At 33.6% G+C, this 24,433-nt stretch overlaps 1 pseudogene; it reads left to right on the top strand.

Annotated features, from left to right (window-relative positions):
• Nucleotides 1-21,638, top strand: part of LOC113076326 (arf-GAP with GTPase, ANK repeat and PH domain-containing protein 3-like) — an 89,487-nt pseudogene extending 67,849 nt beyond the window's left edge.
• Nucleotides 21,639-24,433: the final 2,795 nt, after the last annotated feature.

Here is a 24,433-nt window from a genome sequence, read left to right as displayed (position 1 = left end):
CTGAGCACCAGTGGCTGATTGGGAGCTGGTGTTATTGCACATTTTATATCAACAGAACTCAGAGTCTTTGGGTAATTTTTGTAGATACAATGCTTTCGTTTTTTCCTTTAATGCAGTGCATTTCCACTTTTATTTTCTGAGACCATCACTAAAGTCACCTGTCTGAGACATTTTCCTTATTTTAGAATTTAAATTAATGCATATGAAAGTATGTTAAACAATTTCAAACTTTTGAGCTTCATCGTCGTTTAGATTCTAGATCTAATTATTCTAGACAATTACTCAACCTTTAATTAGTTTTGACGCAGTTGTTGACATGTTTTTCCTCCAAATTTGTTGCAAAATTGTTGCAATTTTATTAAATTATAATTATTTTTTATTAAATTTAATATTAAATGAAATTAAAAAAAAAAGAAAAATATTGAAATAAAATAAACCAGTTATTTTATTTTATTGTATACTTTTAATTGCTTCAAGTGAAAAAATGTAACCTAAATGTAAATATAATATCATATTTGAAGCCTAACATTTGGATTAATCCTGACATGCAACAATTAATGGTCCATTTTCTCTTTTTTATGGTCAAATGATTTTATTTTTATTAAAATGAACTGCTGTTAATTTGGATGTGAATTATGAACTTTGACCACTGTATATAGAGAGTACAGAGGTAAAGAATATGTTTCTAAACCTAGCGAGCCTATCTAGACAGCATTGTAGTGCATTCAGATTCTAATTAGGCAGCTCCTTTTTATTCGAAGAAATGTTACTGAAATAACAATTACCGAACAACTAAAGCACAAAATGAATGTCGATTGTCCTTTATTCTCTGTGGTTTCAAGCTGCTGACATCAGAAACAGTTTTTTAATAATTCCATATTGAAATTACCTGTTGTAATGGCTAATTTATCAGATGGCCAGTCAACAGAATAATTGTCTGTGTTCAGATGCAGAGGTGTGTAATCGTTGGACAGTGCAATGCAAGATAATTGTATTGCTTTTCATAATAGCAGGAGAGAAACTGTCACCGCATCCAAAATGTTATCCAAATGTATTCCCTTTTGTAATACTAAAATATGAAATATGTGCACTTAAGAAAGATGTTTGCATGATCACTACTTACTAAAATTAAAAATAGAAATAAAAGCTTTTGGTACTAAAAAGTAAACTTTATTAAACTTAATTAAAATATAAACCTTATTTTGACCACATTAAGAAAAAAATACTACTAGAGAGCTTTGTGCAACAGATTTATCCACATGAATTGTGCATCCCGTCATACATCGGTGGTTAATTTCCAGCAAAAAGAAGCATGAAATGTAAACAAAGCAGAGAGATCAACTGGGGCGACAGACCTTCACCCTTTAGTCCTTGATTTAGACACAAAGCTGCTGGCTCTGTATTGATCTCTGGCCTGGAGTCAAGTCCCGTGAATAAATCGGGTAATTGAGGAGGGTGTCAAACGAATTGGATTGTTGCCGGTCACTCGAGGCCATGCAGTGAACGGGAGTCTTTGACAATCATCTGCATGCGTTCGAGTCATCATATGGAGATTATTGATCGGAGATGAGAGCAGACGGAGATCTATATACTTCACATTCACAAGATTAACCACTGCCTTAAAACCACGCTCAGCATTTCATCGAAATTTACAGTTATGTGTGGGGTTTTATTTAGAGATGGGTGGTGTGATAGCAGAAATGTCATCTGGTAGAGACTTTCTACCATGTACCATTTAATGTACATTTTCTATTAATAATGTTATCTTTTTGTTTCATATTCATGAAGTTCCAAATAAATAAAAATGTAAAAAGAAAAAATAGAAAAAATTTACATTTAATTTGTAGTTTATATTCTTTTTTTATTCTATATTTTATTATTACTTAATCATTTCTTGATAATTCATGATAAATTATTTAAAACTGAGACCTAAATAATGTGTATAATGTAATTATATAATTGTATTTAGAATATAATATAATATAATATAATATAATTATAGTATAGTATAGCCAACCCTGCAAAAAAAGCTGCACGAGGCGAAAATAAGTTCACAGACTCGAACACTGCAGTGTAAGTGTGTGTATGCGTGTGTGTCTATATATATATATATATATATATATATATATATATATATATATACATACACACATGCACACACACTTACACATGCGCACACACAGTATACAGTATCTATATCGATAATTAATTATTATATTATATCCTTGCTAACCCTGTCAAATATATATCTCACAATGTAGGGGAGAGGTTTACAAAAAAGAAAAAGAAAAACTGGGGTTGGCCTGTGACCTTGATAATTCATAATAATTTGTCTAAAAGTGAGACCTCAGTAATGTGCTAATGATCATTTACAGTGGGCGTCAATAAATGGTGTTATGTTGTGCATTTTAATACTAATAAACAGCCTTTTTTCTGTGGAACAACTGCAATGTTCGAGTCGGTGAACTTATTTTCGCCTCGTGCAGCTTCATTGGCTATAATACTCACGTGTGTAATCATCATCCTGTACATATCAAAGTAATCATGGTTTTGAAATGAATGTTGAGCAAATTGCAGAAAATGATGGTCTGTTTTTCACCTCTCGCCCCTCATTTGAGCTCGGTAGAAACATTGCAGTACCTCGCGTGTATTTTTGCGATGTGGAAATTACTGTGACCAGAATGATTAACCCACATTATATTCTATTTAGGCAGCTGCAATAATAATGAGTCTTCACTGGTAATGAGATAAGTACTCTAATGGATGTATTTACCTTTTTAATCACTTGGATTTTACGATGCTGATGAACAACAGCAAGTGACACTAATCGCAGATACCCATAATGCACCTTGGATATTGGCCATTTAAATGTTTGTATTTTCAGCCTGTAGTGAAGATGATCTGGAACTAGGAAATAATGGCATTTATGTCTTTGTTTCTTTAATCTGCAAATTCATATTTTTAAATAATTTATTGTTTTAATGAAATAATTATTTAATATAATTTTTTTTAGATACAAATATTCTAAAATAAAGTTTTGAAATAAAAATGATAAAAAATTAGCATATGTAAGCATATATACACACACACAAACAAAATAAAAAAAATTGATTAATTGCATTAAACTACACATTTATTAATAAATATCAAATATGACAATTGTGTAATGTAATTCAAGGCTGAAAGTTATCTGGCTCAATGGAGGATCTCCGGCGTACAGCTTTTGGTTGCGGAAAAAAATAGTCCTACATAAAACAAAAAAAACTTGTTGATAGTATTTTCGAGTTTGCCTACCAATGTTATGAGAGGAGCACAGCTTTCACTCTCAACCAAACTAACATTACTAGCCACTCAGACTTTTTTACCCTTATAAACATGAGATGAGCATAATAGTATCCAATCTCAGCTTTGATGAACGGAGAAGCGTGATAAAAACCTGCGAGGCGCAATAGTCAAAGATGTCCATCTAGCGCATATTTACTTAGAAAAACTTATTTACTTAGAAAAACAGCTTGCAGTAACTTAATCACGTCATCTCCATAGGAATTATATTCCAGAACAAATTTACCAAAATTGACTTGTTCACGCATGATTTATTTATGGTAACTTACCGGTAATTTACCAGTAAAGACTGTATGTGTAAAAGTGGCTCGACTCTTCCTCTGTATATGCTGTGAATTTGTATGTTCAAATGGGAAAATATCACTAGATTTGTAACGTAAATCATTTATAAACCTTTGCCAACACAGGAGAATACATCAGCCTATTTCTAAATATGCTATTTATTGTACGTCACGATTTCAAAATAAAAGTTTCTGAGTTTGCATTTGGCTAAATATAAACATTTAATTGATATATTATGTATAGGCATATTACATTATGTATTTTAACAGGGTTGTTCAATTAAACCATGTAATTGCTTTGTTTTGATATTTTATTTGAGCCACTTTTTATTGCCAATTTTTATTTTATTTAGTGTTCCTGTAGCTCAATTGGTAGAGCATTGCACTATCAAGCGCAAGGTTGGGGGTTCAATTCCCCGGGAACACATGATAGGTAAAAATTGATAGCCTGAATGCTAAGTTGCTTTGGATAATTAGTTACAGCCCTAGATTAGTTCAAATATTACAAAATACAACTGCATTGTTTTACTGTTTATGATTAAAAGACAAATATTTTGTTGCCAAATTTTGTTGCTCTCTGTTGACAAATATTGCCTCGTTCTAGGTGAACCAAGGATCTGTATTTTGTCTCATCTTGTGAGCTAAGTGTATTGTCACACCCCTAGTGTGATGTAGCTCATCATTTTCCTAGTCTATGATATAGCTATCATTCTTTAGGTCAACCATATATTCATGAAAAAAAAAATCAGTTTGAGTAAGGAAAGCGATAACTTTGCCATAGTATCCTTTCAATTGTTAAAGTTGTAAAAAAAAAAAAATCAGGCGTAGGTATTTTTTGTTTAGTTTATTTTTTTCTTGCTTTAACCCCTTTTTAAATATGTCACATAGCATTTTTGCTTTCATTGTATACACACAAATAATTTCCACTGAAAAGTTTGCAAACTAAACATTTTAAAACCGTATCCAAACTCATCTCCCGTTTGGTGTGTTTCAGAGCAAGAGGAGTCCTTTGAGTTCATCATTGTGTCCCTGACGGGTCAAATGTGGCATTTTGAGGCATCCACATATGAAGAAAGAGAACTGTGGGTTCAGGCCATTGAGAGCCAGATATTTGCCAGTCTACAGTCCTGTGAGAGCAGCAAGAACAAGGTAAGATGTGTTGATTTAGATAATGTGGAAATAGGTTAGTATGCCTTATGTACCCTTCAGCACTTTTCAAACTGTGATATCTGAATTGTTATGTCATATAGTCTCGATTAGGAAGCCAGAGTGATGCAGTGACCATCCAGTCTATCAGGAATGTGAGGGGAAACAGCTTCTGTGCAGACTGCGACGCCCCCAGTGAGTAAAACATTGTGACGGCACCCATTTCTGAACAAGAAGCGAGTCATTTTATTAGACATTTTATCCTGTGTTTGTCTTTTACTTTGTTGTATAATGGCATGATGGTATAATGTGAAAAAGTATTTTAAAACAATAAAAAATAAAAATGAATAATTATGAAAAGAAATAATAATAAATAAGATTTCAGACATATTTCTGTTATTTTATACTTTAAAATAATAAAAAAAAAAAAAAAAAAAAAAAAAAATTTATAACTTAGTAAAAAAAAGATATATCAGATATATTTTCTGTTTTGTTTTTTTTAGGTAGTTCACCTACATTGAAATAATAAACAATAATTCAAAAAATAAAAAAATATAATATTTTAATATTTAAATGAAAATAATTTTTCAGGCATTTTTCTCTTTTTAGGGTAGTTTCACCCACATTTAAATAATAAAGATAGTATAAAAATAATGTGAACAGCTTAATAAAAATATTTTTCCAGACATTTTTGTATGGTCGTTTCGATCACATTAATATAAATAACATAATTTAAAATAACATAAAATAATAATAATAAAAAAACTGACATTTTGGGGGTAGATTGACACACTAATAGTAAAATAATACAAATAATAAAAAAAAATATGTAGAAATAAAAAAAAAATCTATTTTTGTTAGATAGTTTCATATTGCCATAGTCATTGCTGAAAAGGACCCATCAGAACACATTTATAGCATATCAGAGTTTGAATTGCATAAAATGTAATTTTGGTAAGGGAAACTGAATTGTAATTGTCTCTGACCCTCAGATCCGGACTGGGCCAGTCTGAACCTCGGCGCTCTGATCTGTATCGAGTGCTCCGGGATGCACAGGAACCTGGGCACCCATCTGTCCCGCGTACGGTCTCTGGACCTGGACGACTGGCCTGTGGAGCTCAGCATGGTGATGACGGCCATCGGGAACGCCATGGCCAACAGTGTATGGGAGGGCTGTGTGGAGGGATACACCAAACCCGGGGTGGACAGCACCAGGTGGGTCATCTGTCCAAAGCATTAGCTGGTAGCCTTGAAAACAAGATTGTTTTAAAAGTCAACAAATCATCTCCCAGGCCCTATGAACTGAAGTAATGTTTATAATAGATTTGTTAACTAATCAAATTATTATTTTTTACTTTATAGTGTTACTAGCCAAGTTTCCATCCAGTTTGCTAGCAATGTTCCTTTGTTCTGCACAAGTTTAAAACTAAAATAGCAATATGGCTTAGTGCTTTCATCAAATTGCACTTAATAGTGTGAAATTATTATAAGTTTTTTTATTATTATTATTGCTCTGTTGTTATTTGGCTAAATTGTGCAGCTCTAAAACAAGCACAGCAAACCTGGAGCTTTTAAAATGTAAAATTGTAACATTTTAAATGCTAAAATGCATAAAAATAAAAAATTGTTTATCAATCCAAAAATTTAACAAAATCGAAGCTTTAAAGGCTTCCTGCATGTTTCTGCCAGAATAAAATCTTGATAGTTTAACATTCAAATATGAATGAAGACATCCATAAATACTAATATTAGCTTGAAAATAATTGTATTATTGTTTTTATTATTAATTAAAATCGTAATATCTTATTTACTCATAATAAATAATTTCTGGCTAAATTGTGCATGTCTAAAACACAGCAAACCTGGAGCTTTGCATTAAAAATTGGCATTTTTATCAGAGCAAATGCAATTTGATATTTTTCTTCCTAAAATTTTGTAATCCTAGTTTATTCTCTACAAAACATTTTTACATTTTAAAACGCATTTTGAAGCAATTAATCTTAAAACTTGAATGGGAAAACTCATAGCCTGGATACAAGCTTGTGGTCAATTTAATGAATAATGTGTGTGGATTCTTAAGTCATAAGGCAGCTGTAAGTATTTAAGAGTGAAGTGTATTATTTGAAGATCTGAACTCTGTTCAGGATGTGGAAGCATGTTAAAAAAGCATCACATCCAGTGTCAGTTCCATGATCAATGACTGCACTGTTAAAGTCTTCACCCAATCATCGCTCCATTAGAGCTTTCCTGCTTTTTGAAGAAGATGAGATGTTTCAGGAGATAATAGGGTCCACAGTCCATTGTCTGGAGCTGCTCACCTGCTCCGCTTCCAGGCGATGTCTCGAGGTGTTTCCCGCTTTAAGCCTGACACACTCCCAATCTGTCTAATGACCTGGAGAAAAGAGTGGTTTTGGTGGCAATTAAGGACACTATTAGAGTCCCAAACCACTCCCTTTGGGGCTGAACGGAGAGCTCTCAGTGGCTCTGACAGCTATCCATCACTCAGAGGGGTGTATCAGTCACTCCTGAGGGTACGAGTCCCGTCAGACACGGCCTGTGCTTTGGTCTAATGCATCATAATGCAGGATTTATTCTAATGCTGCTGAACTCTGACTTATGTTTTTATCAGTTAGATCAGGCTGAGACATGCTGTTGGACGGCTAATATACAGTATATAGCAAGCGCATAATTTATGCATATTTGTGTTACAAACATGAATGATGCCTAAAAGTATGTTGCTTGATGAGGAGAGATGTGCTGATACTTTTCTTAGCATCCGAACTTATCGTTTTGGCCTAGTGCATGATTAAACAGGTCAAAGTCCTACAGATTTCAATTGAAGGATGCCATAGCTAGAGACTTCAACATTACTGAGGCTAATATTATTCATTTATTTTACATTCTCATTTATTTAATTAAAAAAAAAATCTACTAAAAGCAGTTTGAGAAAACCAAATTTGAAGATGTTATGTATGTATTTATTTAATTAAGACCTGTATTATAGGTATTCTGTTTTTATGATATCTGGTAATCCTTTTTTATTCATTTATTTATGTCATGAATATAATCTTTGATGCTGATATAGTAATAAAATAAATATTTTATAATACAATTATATTCAGGGTTATTACCATAAACTAAAACTATTAGATATTTTTTTCAATTTAAATTTAGCTGAAACAAAAGAAAGAAACACATTTTAAAAATAAATTTTAGATTTAGAAATTTTGATTAAATAAAAATTAGAAATGTTGCCTCGCAAATTTAAGCAGAAGTACAAAAATTACTACCTGGTAATAATAAATATATATATATATATATATATATATATATATATATATATATATATATATATATATATATATAAACTGAGCAAAAATTAAATAAAGAAAATAAAAAAGTACATCAAATTGCAAAAAAATGTAAATAAATGAAAACTGAAAATATAAAAAAATACAATTCTGTATATTAATAAAAAAAAATAGTATTCTTTAAATAATACAAAAATAAATGATAATATCATTTTATTTTAAAGTGTTATATATATTATTATAATAATTATATAATATATTATTTTAAGTATTTTATTGTACAAAAAATTTAATTAAATTGTATTATACAGCCATAATTGGAAAACTTTTATGTAGTAATTTTAGAATATGGTCATCTGCAGATACTAAAACAGATATTGTGCATCTTCAATTAATAGTGTGTTTGATATCACTTGATAAAATGCGGGAACATCTGCTGAGGGAATTCAGAGAAATCAGCCTTCTGAATTATGCTTGTCTCTGCCTGTGTATTAATTTACCTTTTGTTTACCTGCTGTAATATCTGTCCACAAGACAGTGGAGTGACCTGCTGCTTTATAGTATGTAAGTCAGCGTCAGGATTTCCCTCGGTGGAGAGCGTGAACAAAGATGTAACAGCTGCCCTAGTGCGTGCAGCAGATAGCGTGTAAAGGAAGATGGCCCTTTCCATCTCCTGACCACCCGAGGTGCTTCAGCTCTCTGTCTCTGTTCTTTTCTCTCACTCGGCGGCGAGCGATGGCTCACAGTTATCTATTGAGTGCTTGGCGGGCTGCAGCCGAGTGCTTTTGACTTGATGAAAGATTATTGATGCTGATATCCCCCTCACACTTCAGTCGTCAGGACGGGCTCGCTGCCGGAGGAGGGAATGTTTTTCATTGTCAGGAGAATCTGACGGTTCACGGCATCCTCCATTTCTCCCGTTCTCTCGCTCGCTCACTCATTCTCTCGCCCCGCTCGGACAAAAACTGAAAATCTCATTACCGTCATAACTGATTTTCCTCAGCCAAAGAGTAATCAGTGAAACATGGTGTGTATTCAGAGTGCACATTTATTCAATATGGTGTCATTTAATTGTGTGTGTGTGTGTGTGTGTGTGTTAAATAAAATTTTACAAGCTTTAATTTAATACATATTAAATTTTGAGTGACCGCAGATTTCCTGAGTCACTATTTGGGTGTTTGTTTTTGTTGCACATTGGTCATTCACTCCTTTGGACAGTCAATTATATATGTATCATTAAAAATGTGCTTTGACATCAGTGAGATGAGTAATCGGGCTGGTTTTAGTGTCGTGCAGTCAGGCAGGATTGATTTAAAACTCCTCACCGAGGTGAAAACTAACATCCGAGTGAGGGTGACAAGTCTTGCCGTAATGGCCTCTAGATTACTCGCATACACACTTTACCATGAGCTAAACACACATACTCATATGTGACAAATTCTTACTCTGTGGGATCATAATGAAAGCCGCGGTCTTAACACTAGATACTAGGTTTATTTTAGATAATAACCTTTCCTTAAGTTCTAAGGAAAGGTAGACATTATGGAATTTGAATTAAACTTATTTATTTTACAGCACTTATTTATTTGTATTTTTAATTCATTCTGTCCAAGCACTAAATCAAGTTTGAAACTATAGAAATGTATTCATTTGGATTTATTTATTTGGATTTTTTTAAATTATTGATTCTGTTGAAGCGCTCATGAAAATTTACAATTATTAGTAAAAATAAAATAAAAATTCTTTCATTAATTTTTTTCTTAATCATGAACGTTTAATATTGTGATGTATTTAATTGTTTTTATGTTGCATAATGTTTTTACAGTTTATTCTGTTTAAGCAAAACTCATATTTAAAAGTATACATATTTATTTAAATGTATTTATTCAGCATTTTTATATTTAGTCCAAGTTTAAAATCATAGAATTAATGCTGTTCAATCTCAAGTAAAATTGTGTTGGTTTTTTATTTTACTTATTGATATTGCAATTAGTTTACTTATTAAAGCTATTATAGTAGAGCTAGGTTTTTTTTATACAATTTAAGGGAAATTTGGCAAATTTTTGCCTTTGAAATTACTGTCAGCTTGTTTCAGTTTACTGAATTCACAAAAAAGTTTGACAAAAAAGTCAAACATAGTTGTCTTCTCCCACCCAAACTTCTGTTATTGTGCCGTTTTAGAATCCAGCTTTGACTTGGAAAGCCCGTGCGTGTCTGCTGATGTGTTTCCAGCTGTTGAACTTCTAAATATTGTTTTAATTATTGAGCAGCGTCAATCGATCATGGAGCTCTGTATGTACTCTATTAAGCAGATTGATAGATTTATGATAGATTTACACAGATTTGTCATGAATTCTGCTGTGACTATCAATCTTACAGGGGTAGAGAAGATAGAGGCGCTGCAGAGGTCGGCTCATCCGAGGCTCTTTAGGGCTTAAATTAGAAATTGGCAGTTGCATGTGTTTTCATGTCGACTCTAATTGCCTGGCACCTGTGTGCCACACGACTGAGAGAATTCCTTCAGTTGTTGGTGAGACGGGATGCTGACCATTTCTACACGTCTGGCTTTGATTTGAATTGCTTGCGTCAGATTATTGCTCTTGGATTAAACTAATGTATAATGATGAGTTTTAACGTTTATGCTAATTAAGCACTAAGATATGTTTATATCTGTATCAGGGTTATTAACTGAAACAAAACAAAAATTAAATACACATTTTTAAGTAATACAATTTTAATTACCTGAAATACAATATTTAAATATAGTTATTCATGTAAATGTTTTTTTTTTTTTGTTTTTTTTTTTCAGTTAATTGTCAAGGCAAGTTGTATCAGATGTGCTGAAGTAACATTTAATAGAAACTATATAATGAGAATGACAAAAAAATACAACTTTAAATGAAAACAATTAATACAAATAAGAACTAATTTAAAATTTGAAGAAAAACTACTATGTCTCAGTGATACTGAAGTAGCACTGATTTGTATCTGTGTCTATTTATATATGATGTCTTTCTTTATTTTCCTCCTTTTCTTTGCTCTTTTGTGGCTGGACTGAAAGAGATAGCGATTGTGTCACACACACACACACACACACACACACACAGTGCCCTTCGGCCAGAGCAGGTAATAGCTCTGATGATCCTCCAGTTTGTTTCAGAAATAATTTGCCGTTGCGTCTTCGCCACAGGGCAGTGGCACTAATACAAATGAATCACTTCACTAACCTCCTTCCCCCTCTCACACGCCGTCAATCCTTCCTCTCTTTCCCACCTGTTTTCTCTTTCATTCTTTGCTTTCGTTACTGTTTTTCTCACCTATGTTGCAGTGATTCTTGCATGTGAACAGAGTGGGTTCAAATAGTGCTTTGTTTCAGAATAATGTAGGGTTTGTTAGTTTTAGCCAATCAGGTGATAGCTAGTGTTTGATTGACAGCTCAGTTATGAAGTAATATATGGTAGCCATTGTTTAGACACTAGAATGATGTTTAATGGCATGATATTTCTTCTCAGTATTTACAAAAACTGGACAATTAGACCATAAAAAGTGCAGTTTACACTAATGTTCACTATAGGTTTGAGTTCAGTTTCAGGAATGGAGCATGATTATAAATACATCAGCACATACAGACGGCTGACTTTAATACTGGAATGATAAATGTTTGACATCATGAATTGCTTTTGCTGTCGCACATTATCTTTTTGCCTTCTAGCAATGGAAATATGTTTTTCTCTCATGTGGCACATTTTTCAAAGTATTGTTTGTGCTCTCATAACCTGGGAAAAGATAAGAAATGTTTTTATTTTTCACAATTGTTACAATGGTCAAATGATTGGCTGCTTTTTTATTCATATTTGTTGCAAATAGTCTTTCAAACAAGTGATTTTATTTCGTAAAATGATCATTTATAATTATTTTTATATTCTGTATTAATTCAGTAGTAAAAATCCTACAGAAACAAATGCAGTTATCTATAAGTAAGATTTCCATTGTAAACCTAAAACAGGACTTTTTTTTTTTTAGCTTCACAACACTTTTTTTGTTTTGCTTTTTGTTTTGTTTTTTTGACAGTACATTTTTAATAATACAAGTATTACCATGAGTTTATAAAAAAAAAAAAAAGTTTTGGAAAACAGGGCGTCCTGAACAGCAAGTGAGTAATATGTTACTCTTGTCTGTCCAATACAGACATTTGTTTGCATTTATTTGGTCAAAAATACTGTAAATATTGTGAAATATTATTTCAATTTAAAATAGCTGTTTTCAATTTGAATACATATTAAAATGTAATTTATTCCTCTGATGCAAAGCTGAATTTCCAGCATCATTCCTCCAGTCTTCAGTGTCACATGATCTTCAGAAATCATTCTAATATGCTGATTTGTTGCTCATGAAACATTTCTGATAATTATCAATGTTAAACACAGTTGTGCTGCTTCATATTTTGGTAGAAACCATCATACATTTGTTTTTCCAGAATTCTTTGAAGTTCAAAAGAACAGCATTTAAAATTTAAAAATTGGAATGTTTTGCAACATTATAAATGTCTTTAATGTCACCTTTGATCTATTAAATGCATTCTTGGTGAATAAAAGTATGCATTTCTTATCTGAAAAAAATAAACACTGTATGGAATATGGTTAATTAGAATAATTTTGTGCACAGTTTTCACATATTTTCTGTTTGAAGCAGAGAATCAGATGGACTCATAAAGCTGTGTTTGTGTGTGTTAAGTGTCCAGTCATTCATAGCAGTGAACTACACACCGACACTGTCTCACTGCAAACACTCCCCCTTTCTTTCTTTCTTTCTCTCTTCCTCCCTCTCTCTGCTTTACAAACACTCGTTCCCTGCTGGGAGGGTGGTTGGGATCTGTTTGATGTGTCTTTTGAGAGTTTCAGGGGGTTGTTTTGTGTTTGTGTGCCGGCGAGGCCCTTCAGAAGTTCCCCTTCCTCTGAGCCCCTCTTACCTCCTTGAACCCATTCACTTCCTGGCCCTGCGCTCCGATTGGTCGTTTGGTGAAGAGGGCGTTCACCTTCCTCCACGCCCTCATCATTTGTGTCTCTGATGGTCCACTTTCACTTGCATGTCCAATTGCTCTTGGGTCTTCCTGGAAAGACGCCTCCCCTTGAATGTGCACTACATAGGGACCCTCTCATAAATCCCTGTGTGTCGTTTAGTGTGGGTTGAGTAATTGCCCTGTTGTTTCTTCCTCCGTATTGGAGTGCATTCATGTGCTCCTGATTCTCTGGGCCAGGCTACAGGAATCATTTTCCCGTTTCCGTGATTGTTAGGGTCAGCTGATGCTAGAAACTGACCTCATGATATATATTATTACATGTTTTTCATTTTCTAGTCTAAATGAAACATTTGTAACTGTATTTTAAAGTGAACATTATTATCCAAAAGGAAGTCTTTAGTGAGACTTGATTTTATCCATCAGTATTTGTTGTGAAAAGTGGGCTTTAACATATCAAATTTGATTATAACTTTAATGTTAACTTTTTGTTTGTATTTCAGCATTTAGGTATCACATATTTGTTTATATTTTAAATAATTAAATAATTTTAATTAATTAAATATGATGTATTTTGGATATAACTGAAGTTTTATTTTTATATTTCAAAAGTATTAATAATAAAAATATATTTATATTGATTGTGACGTGTGTGTGTGTGTGTGTGTGTGTAAATATTTCATAAATATTTCAAAAACAAGGGAAAAAAAGTGTATATAAAATTTTTCTTTTTCTTTATGTCAGCAGAAAATATATTTTTCTTTTTGTTTATAATTAATTCGGTTCTTTTTAATTTGTTCATACATTTAATTATACTATATTTTTTTATTTATTAATTAAGTGCATGTTAAATTGATATTATGTCAGCAGAAAATTTTCTTTATTATTGTATTTTTAATTTGTTTACATATATTTAAAACAAAACATTTAGAATGAATATATTGATATTAATTCAATAATATTATTTTTCTTTCATTATGTCAGCAGAAAATAACTTTTATTTTCCTTTTTTATTATTATTTTTTATTAAAATTTTTAATTTAATTAATTAAATTTAATTTTTTATAAATATATTTATGCAATTTAAATATTATTATTATTACAAATCTACATTTTACAATGCATTATATTAACATTTGTTATTATATTTTAAAAACATTTATAATTAAGTGTATTTATATTTATTTAATCATAATATTTAAGTTTGATTAATTTTAAAAATGTTTCGATTTAAAGATAACCTTCTTTCTTCAGTATAATGTGCACTTTTCAATCGTGCACAATAAAACATTAAGAAAGTAAACAGGGGTCAGCACTAATTTCATGTTGACTTTGATGATTTATTATTGAGTGACATTATTAAGTGTTAATGTTATTGTTGTTCTCTTTGAAGCAGTTAACATCATTTAAAGTCAAGTTGGATATAAAGAGTACTTGGTCTCCTTTTCAGGCTTCTAGTCTCTCTCACACTCGAGTCCGCTGATGTCCCCCAAGCAACCCTGATATTCACTGCAAATATGTGTGTGCCAGTGTGTGTGTGTGTATTTGTGTGTGTGTTTCCTGAATGTGGTTTTCTCCCCCTGCAGAGAGAATCTTCCCTCCATCTCATCACTCTTTCCTGGCCTCTTCGTCCCTCCCTCGCTTTTGACACGCTAAAGCTGCACATTTTATTTTTCTTCCTCCTGCCGAGAGGAAGTGTCTTTTCATGGCTTCTCGGCTTTCTCCCATAAACCCCTCCGCACAGTGCCCTGTGTTTGGATTGGGTCTCCATTTCAAACAAAAGTCTGAGGCGGGATTACCAGCCCCTCTCTTCCTCTCTTTCACACTTCTCCTTTCAAGTGGCAGTGTCCGGGGGATTCGAGAAGTCTGTTGCTGCTTCTGAAATCTTCCCCCTTCCTTTTCAAGGACAGGTGACTGTAAACTGTCTGAGAGAACATTTCAAAGCTTCATAAAGTGCTGTCAATAGGAACTATTCGGATCAGTTGTGTATAGAGGCTTAAATACATGCAAAATCTTCCCAGAGTGTCCTGATAGTTATCTAGTTAATAGAAACAATTGAGCAATTTCCATTCATCTGAGTCTCACATATCAAAGTTATTATATTTTATTTTAAGTTTGGAATGATAAAGCTCAAAAAACAAAGTACCACCTCGTTAATTTAATTTAATTTAATTTAAAATATGGACAGATGTCATAAAGCTCTAAAAACAACATAAAAGTTTTTTTTATTTTACTTTATTTTACATTTTGAGACATATTGTGTATTTACTATTTATTTTATTTTACATTCAGAGTGTATGTGAACAGATGTCATAGAGCTCCTAAAAAGAACTTTATTTTATTTTATTTTATTTTATTTTTTGCATTTTTTTTTATATGTACAGATATCATGAAGCTTCATAGACAACAATTATTTTATTTTATTTTATTTTATTTTATTTTATTGTGCAATCAAAGTAAAAAATTAAAAAAGTAGTTTTATTGTACCAGGTTTATTTATTTTATTTTATTTTTTTGAATTTGGACATACCATAAAGCTCAAAAAACATAGTGTTAATTTGTTTTGTTTTGTTTTGTTTTGTTTTGTTTTATTTTGATTTGTTTTGTTTTGTTTTTTTGTTCTGTTTTAAAGCTTTGTGTGAGGAAAATACCAAAATGTTTGGAGACTTCTCGTGCTAGAAGATTTCATGTCAGTCAATTGGTTCTTGACTTCCTTTATTGATTTGATCGTCATTGATGTCAAACCTGGCTCTGTTCATCTTAATGCAGATTTGATCTGTTCCTCAATGAAAACAAAGGAATTTAAATAGTTCACAAATCACATGGCCCACTTTTATGGTCCCTTCATGATAATTAAGGGAGTCTGACAGGAAAACAGCAGCATAAACGTTCACTTTTTGTTTACTACTTAAGAAAAGGAAGTCACACAAACTCCATTTTCACTCCATTAACTGTATCTGTTAGTAACCCTGCAAATGAATCTGTCCTTCAACTTGTCAAAATTGATTCTCCCTCGTTAAACTAGTGTAAACTCACCCTCCTCCACTTTAAACCGCTCTCCTCCTAGAGTTTAAGAGTCGCCCACCCTCTTAAACCCCTGCGATGGCATGGAGGGTTTCCTGTAAAGAATTCAGATGAAGAGAGAACAACAGGGTGGGTCTCCTCAGAAGAAAAACAAGCTTTGAAAGATTGACTGCTGAAGTAGGAGGAGAGGGAGGCTAATTATACACACACACACACACACACACTGAGTCTCTCTCTGAAGAACGATTCACTGTGCCCAGAGTCCATTCAATTGCTCTCTGCCTTGTTCACAAAGACCTGTCAGGATTTTCCGGGAAACGGCATTAAAGATGTGGCTTACTTAATTAGCTCATGCCATTGTTGGCGAAGTGACTTAAACAACACTTGCTCGTACACACGCGATTGTCTTCAGGGGAATGTAATGGTGGCACAGGATAACAGATTATCAGTTTGGAGATGCCACAACATTTGTTCTGCTTCATAAAGCTGCTGTTGTTCAGCGTAAGAGTGCACTTCTGAACGCATGCAATGTAAGCGCTTCATTAGACGTTAAGGGATTCCTTTTAGCATTTTAGTTCAAGTTTGTTTGAATGCTTTTCTTATTAATTTTTTTAAGGCATAATATACCTCCAAATAAGATACTGATTACAGACCGTTGAAATGATTTTCAGATTTAGATTTGTGCGTTTTGTTATGGAAATGTGAGAGGAGCTTATTGACATGATGATGGGGTGTCGAACATAAGCTTTTCCTCCTCTGTCCTTCATTATTCTTTTCTTTTTTGGGATGAAATTCTAGTGAGTGTTGAAGTATGAGTTTGTACCCCATAGGGGCGTGGCTTTATTTACACTCCCATCATACCACCAATCACTGCTGCTGTAAGTTTCAATAAACGTAAATGTAAGTTTTAGTCTCTGTATAAAATGCTCAGCACTTGTTTTGCGACGGTTTGTGTTGATTCTCATGCAGAACTGCCTTAAAATATTGGCTTTGCAGCATTACGGTACATATGGATGATTACATTATGAAAGAAAAAAAACATCAATATTCAGATTAGCAATGACTAACATTATGGCACTAATTTTAATCTTAAATTTCTTGAAATGTTATTGTTATTCTTCATATACAGCGACCTGCTGCACGCTGCGATACAAGACTCACATTTCGATCCGGACGGCTGACAGAACTGTCACTTGACTAATCCTGTAATTATTGCATTGTTACAAAAATGTATAATTTGCACACCTTTTAAGTATTTTAAGCCATTTGGTACTCGCGCGCTCCACAGGCTGTATTATGTGCCCTCACAGTCACATCCAAAGCTCGCGCGTATAATATACAAGTCATTTTTCATACTTTGTTGAGTTTAAGCAACCAAATACACACAATATGATGTCTGATGGGTATTCACAAATAAAAGACTCCACTTAAACAGGGGGGAAAAGAAAGAAAAGGGAGAAAAAAGTCAGTGTTGGGGTTGTATAAGACACGTGCAATTAACATTAGGCTATATGAAAAACAAGCTCAAATGGAGTTAACAAGGTCTTTGGCCGGTAAATGAGGAGATCTGTGTTTTGTCCGCATCTGAGGCAAGTGTTTAATACACTTGGCCAATATCTCATGATATAAACAATAAAGCTCTTATGCACAGGAAATTTTAAAACGTACAAAAGTATATTTGCTAGATTGCAAAAAACCTTCTTCTCCAGTCTTCAAACGCACAAAGACATTAGCCTTTACAGACAGTGTTTGAGTAAAGAACATGCTGTACTATTCAAACAGTTATTTGTTTACCCTTGCTTTGCGAATAAGCGGAGATCTGTCTGGAGGCGGCGTGAAGTGACGAGGTTTTATTACTTGGCATAATAAAGTTTGACTGACAAGCTCTTTTAAATACTTATCATTGGTTAAATATTTGTAAACGTTTTAAAGCATTTAATGGAAAATGAATGAAAAATTTAAATATATTTAAAACATTTTATAGAATTTTCTTGCACTTATATATTTTATTATAATTATTTATGTAAGATTTTATAAATTTATGTAAATTTACAAATATGTACTTTTATTGCAGATTAAAAAACATAAATTGTATTTGGCTAAATATTACATGTTTATTAATATCATTAAATAATATTACAATTTTAAATATTAAATTAGTAACAATTTTATTTAATTTCCAGCTGTGTGTGTATATTCTCGTTTTTCTTTTACTCAGTTAATTACTAATTATGGTAGTCGCTCAACTTTGTAATGATGAAAATGTAAATGCATGAAGAATATTAGTACAGTGATATCTACAGAGTATGTAGACTTGCAAGTGTATATTTCATTAAGAATAATTCAACACTAGCCGCTCCATTCTCATCCACACTGTAGCTGTCATTATTTCTGTCACTTCTCTCTATCGTCTTGTTGGTTTGTTGTCATCAGCGTTTGAGCTGTGGTTCTGGTCCCGTGTGGTCCCTGGGGGAAAGACTCTCTTTACCTCCATCAGCTCTCTCTCTTTCTCTCTCTCTCTCTCTCTCTCTCAGCCTCTTCTGTGTGTCATTCACCCCGGCGAGGAAAACAACAGCTCCTTTCTGCTCCTCTTATCACCCGCCGTGCGGGGTCAGCGGGTCAGACCGCCACCGAGCATGCTCAGATCCCCTCGTATCGATTTTAATTTAGCACCGTGCCCCTCGCCATCAGTGTGAATGCCAGCAGAAGAGAGGAGAGGGGGCGGCCGGGTGATAGAGAGGGACAGATAGAAGTCTGCTGCGCGCTGAAGAGTTGGACTCCATTCTCTGGTCCGAGTGTGTCTCTTTCAGCCCTTTTCTTTGGGTCTTCGATCTGGCGGGCTGCCGGCGGCCCCCTAGAGGGTTTAGGGGCCAGTGTTGAGAGGGCCTCCTTTGTGGGGATTCACCGGGCAGGACTGACAACACTGACAGCAGCGATAAAAAACACGGCTTCCCCGCCACGCACACACTCCTGTATTATCCACGATAGACATGCTGTTCACAATGTGTAACCTTTCGATAGCCAGACAGACTTTAACCCTCTAGATTCCGATGGAAAGCGGTCTAAGGGAAAGTTAAGGCTGAGGATGTGTGATTTGTACGTTTAACCTGCATCCCTTGTGACCTCCATCATAATCAGAACTGAATTACTCTGGACTTCCTCGAAGTCAGAGATACGATTATGTCAGGAATTCAGACTCTGCTGGGACTGTCGTGTATTCATAAGTCGCAAAGTTTATCTAATGTATCAGAGTCACATTTAACCAGTGATTGTCAAAGTAGGAGAAAGACTGGAGGTGATGTTAGGGCTGGGAGCGAATTTATACACTATAATATTATAAGCATTAATACACTGCATTATTATTATAAAGCATTTAATGCAAGTAAAATATAAATAATATATAGCTTAAAATTGTCAGTCATATACAGGTATATCACTGAATATTGTTAAATATCCTATAAAGGTTTAATTTTATATATTTATTCTATTTAATTGCAATCAGTTTATCTGAACTGTATTTTATGTATAATAAATTTTATTCTTGACTGTATTAAGTCATTTTAAATAAATTTTTAAATATATTTTTTTAATTCCTTGTTTTTATTGGTGTGATTATTTTTTAGGATTATTTTAATTCCTCTTATATTCAAAGCATTGAATTACCATTGCGTATGAAAACAAACTTGCCTTGCCTATTTATAAATTGAGGGAAATTATTTCTAACATGATTTTTATTGTTTTATTCATAGAACTAATGAACTAAACAATAGAAAATAGATTGATATAAAATTAACATTTACACATACTATATATATATATATATATATATATATATATATATATATATATATATATATATATATATATATATATAGGTAGAACATTTATAGATTTTTTTTAATTAAAACTAATTTTAAATGCATTAAATATTTAAAGCATTTAATGCAAATATAAATATGAATAAATATTATAATGTTAAATATCCTATACGTTTGTTATTTTATAAATGTATTATATTCATTTATTTATATATTGTGTAAAACACGCCTTAATTATGTGTAACATTTATTTTTTTAGTTCATATACATTTTTTTTTTTCAAATTGGTGAAATTCCTGGAAGTAAAAAAAAAATGCAATATTATAAAATAATAAACTAAATATAAATATGATAGATAGACAGATAGATAGTTGTAGATAGATTATTTAATTATTTAAATGTATATAACAAAACCTAGTACCAAGCAGCTATATTTACCTGCATACATTTTGGATAAAATATTCTAAAATGTGGATTTTATAAATTGAGTTTGTTGATTCAGAGTTTAGATTTGATTCACTACACTGGAATGGTATTAGCTAGCAGGATGAACACTGATCAACAAAACCGTGTGTTTAGAAGAATAAAAAGTTGAGCTCTGTTTGTGTCCTGATTCTCAGGGAAGAGAAGGAGCGCTGGATCCGGGCGAAGTACGAGCAGAAGTTGTTCCTGGTGGGGCTTCCTCAGTCAGACGTGCCTCTGGGACAGCAGCTCCTGCGGGCCGTGGTGGAGGACGACCTGAGGCTGGTGGTTCTTCTGCTGGCCCACGGCACCAAAGAAGAGGTCAACGAGACGTACGGCGACGGAGACGGACGTACCGCCCTGCACCTGTCCTGCGCCATGGCTAACGTGGTCATCACGCAGCTGCTCATCTGGGTAAGACCTCGCTTTTTGGAAGCGCCTTTCGTTCACAAGTTTTCCTCCATCATTCATTCATCCTCTGTTTCAGTACGGCGTGGATGTGAAGAGCCGCGACGCCCGTGCTCAGACGCCCATGTCCTACGCCCAGCGAGCAGGAAGTCAGGAGTGCGTGGACATCCTCATCCAACACGGCTGCCCCGGCGACGGCCCACGGCCACCCGACACAATCCCAACATCAACAACAACGCTCAATGCGAGCTGAACCGTAGTGTTAGCATCATGTGATCGTGGCCCGCAGTGTCTCTAGTGTCTGATGTTGATGTTCCCATAGATGCTGCTCTCGTTAAATGACATCGTTTCCCCCAGCAGTACAATACGTCTTTATTAGGAAACTGTGCGTAGTGCCACATGTGTCACGTAAACCCATTACCGTCCTGACGACTTCCTGTGACCCATGTTAGCGTGCCGCGATAATTAGCAGTGTTAACATTATCAATGCGTGTTGTTTTTAAGCTGAAGAAAATTGTTTTTAAGGATCCTTTCTTGTGTGTGTATAGAACAGAAAATGAAATGATGGGTAACAGGTTCTAAACAAAATAAGATTCGTTTTTTAAGGTGCATCGGTTTAGAAATAATCTGACGACACTAATGGATCCTCCGCTTTGCGCCCACGCGTTTCTGTCCACCAGAACATTAAATTGTTGTTATTTACTGTCTTTCATGTCATTACAAACTTTCTTTCTTCTGCTGAATACACACACACAAACACACAAAAAGCAAGATATTTAGAAGAATGTTGGTAACCATAGAGTTCTGGTTCCCATTGACTTCCATTGTATTTTTTGTCGATATAATGGAAGTCAGAGAGAACTGAAACATTCTTCAAAATATATTATTTTATGCTCCACAGAACAAATAAAGTCATATGGGTTTAGAATGACATGAGGAGGAGTAAATAATGATTTATGAATGAATTAAATAATTCATTTTTGCGTGAACTGTCCCTTTAAATCAGTGATTTTGGTAAAATCTGTAAAGAACATGTCTGCGTACTTCACCCTTAAATCAAAAGAAAAAAAGATTTACTATTACTAATTTTAAGGTTTAATTGAGTCTAAAATAGTTTATTGTTATTTTTTTATCACTATACAATAATAAGAATCTTACAATAGTAAGTCTTACAATAATAAGAATAATATTGACAGAAATAAACAGTAAAATACGATTTAAAAATATCCAGATGCATTTCAATATTGAATATTATGGTGAAAAAAATTTTGGGGGGGGGGATTCGCAATCCAAAAAATCTCAATGGTCATCAATTTTTTTAATTCTAAAAAATTCTAAAAAACTGATTTTATTTTTTCATTTTACTTTGTGGGTGACCTGGACATGTTTTAATGAGTTTCACACGAAGATCCATAAATGTTTCATTAAATTCAACGTACTGTAATTATGTTATTTTTTTATTTTTTTATTGTTTAATGCTAAAAATCCAAAATTTTTCACGCAAACTTCACACTTTTAATAGTTAAATACCACCATTGTGCCCTTGAACGAATCTCAGAAACACCAAGGCTGCTGGGTAACGCATTACTATTTGTAGCATCCGGGCAATAGAACAAAACCCAAATCATCACACTCATTGCTATTTTACATTTAGCCTCTACGTGATTGTCTTGAAAAGGCCTGATTACCTGATAAATACTGTGTTATTACGGATGCCTTGTGCGAATCATTTCTGGACCGCTCTGAAGTGGTCTTCTAACTGTTTGACACTGACGTCCCTCTCCTGCCTAATGACAGATCCATTCAGCAGCAGCGGACGGTACCGACACACAAGATTACAAAATAAGACGCTCTCGCCGTCAACTCCTTTGTTACGAGTCTAATGACCTCCACACTTGTGACGGTGTGGCAGTTTTTGTATCCATTAGAATCCAGGCGTGTGTTTCTAACTGAATGGGACGGATGGGATGGCGATGTGGATTATGTACAGCTGTGTGTATAAAATAGCTTTTCCTGCTCCCTCTTGCAGCTAGCTGTGTGTCGTGTGGGCAATTTCGGGATGAGATGGTCGTTACGTACCCATCTGAAACCTATCAGCCTTAACCCTCATTTGCTAGTGTGTACGCCATAAACTTTTACTTGAAATATGAAATCATGATTGGAACTTGATATTTGGCACATGTGAGTTAAAGGGAAAGCGAGAGGAAGATGTCCTTACCTGACAGTATTTTAAGTTTACATGTTTTTTTAGGTGTTTTACCTTCTAGCAGGTACGTTTTCTTTCTTTTTCGAGTCAGATTTGTACATGCAACCCTCATCTAAGTAAGCTTTAGGAGAATTGCCATTGATTTTTGATTCAGCCGCTTTTGAACATCTTTTAACCTGTTTGAATTCTGGAGGATAATTCCCAGTGATATGCATGGAGAGTTACCCTCGTGATATTCATAATGTTTTTTTTTAGATTATTTTTAAATATACATTAAGTTTGGGCTCCTGTGTATTACATGAGGTTGCTAAGATAAACTTTTGGGAATATGGCAGTTGAAAATGATATTAAAACACTCGCCTGTCATCCCTGAGACTGCAGGCTTGTTGAATGCTGGGATGCACCCATAAAGTAGCCGTATAGCAGAGAGACGCATCATTTTGTTTTAAAGTTTTTTTTTTTTGGTACCTGGTTTTGGGTCTCAATGTGTCCACATTGTCTGACCGTTGAGGTACTTTGTGTATTATATGTACATTTGACATATTTATAAAAGCAAGATGTAAATAATTCCTTTTGTTGTTGCTTTTTATTGAGCTGTTTGATAGCTTTATGTTGTTCCTTTTAGTTTGCCATTGTTTTTTAATTGCTCTACGGAACCTGATGGAGCGCTTTCATGAGAGTTAGCTGTTGTGTGATTGAATGCTTGGCTGGCTATTGACATAATAAACACTCCAATAAAACGATTTCTACCATGAATACCTGAGAAAGTTTGTCATTCATTCCTTGTTCATAAGATTATGAAAATGTGTGCTTAAGACTGTCAAAATGTCTTCAAGCTTTTTTGTGTTTACTCAACTCTAAACACATGATCATGGAATATACTGTATATAAAATATTTTCATGAAAAGTTGATGGAATCTTTAACATTTTAGTTCATATAGTTCATCAGTATCTAGTTTAGTCCTAAAAACTGACTAATAAGCTTTTAAATAGTATGCTTTGTATATTCGTTCACAAAAAGATCTTAATCTTAATAGTATCATCTTTACTTGTATGGAGTGCTGCTGTGATGATGTCGTTTGTAGGCCAACCCAAAAAACTTTATCCAACAAATTGTATGATTCTTACACATCTTGTTCATCATGTTACCTTTCACAAATGAAACCAACTTTTGAATTTTGAAGCCTAAATGCAGTTGCCAAATATAATCTACAGTTAGGCTTTAAACAACAGCTTTTAGCATCACAACTAATGTTATTTAAAATGTTCAAAAGGTTGTGAGTCAAAAAAGTCCTGATGGATCAAAACAATTCTGATGGATAAGAAAATAGTTCTAATAAGAATTTCTACCATATTTTGAAACCATACCAATGAGATTCTTATTGGACTTGAGGCTCCGAGAATTTTTCTTTTTATTA

The sequence above is a fragment of the Carassius auratus genome, unplaced genomic scaffold (assembly GCF_003368295.1).
Source record: "Carassius auratus strain Wakin unplaced genomic scaffold, ASM336829v1 scaf_tig00019863, whole genome shotgun sequence".
Taxonomy (NCBI): Eukaryota; Metazoa; Chordata; class Actinopteri; order Cypriniformes; family Cyprinidae; genus Carassius; species Carassius auratus.
This window is presented reverse-complemented; position numbering and strand designations above follow the sequence as displayed.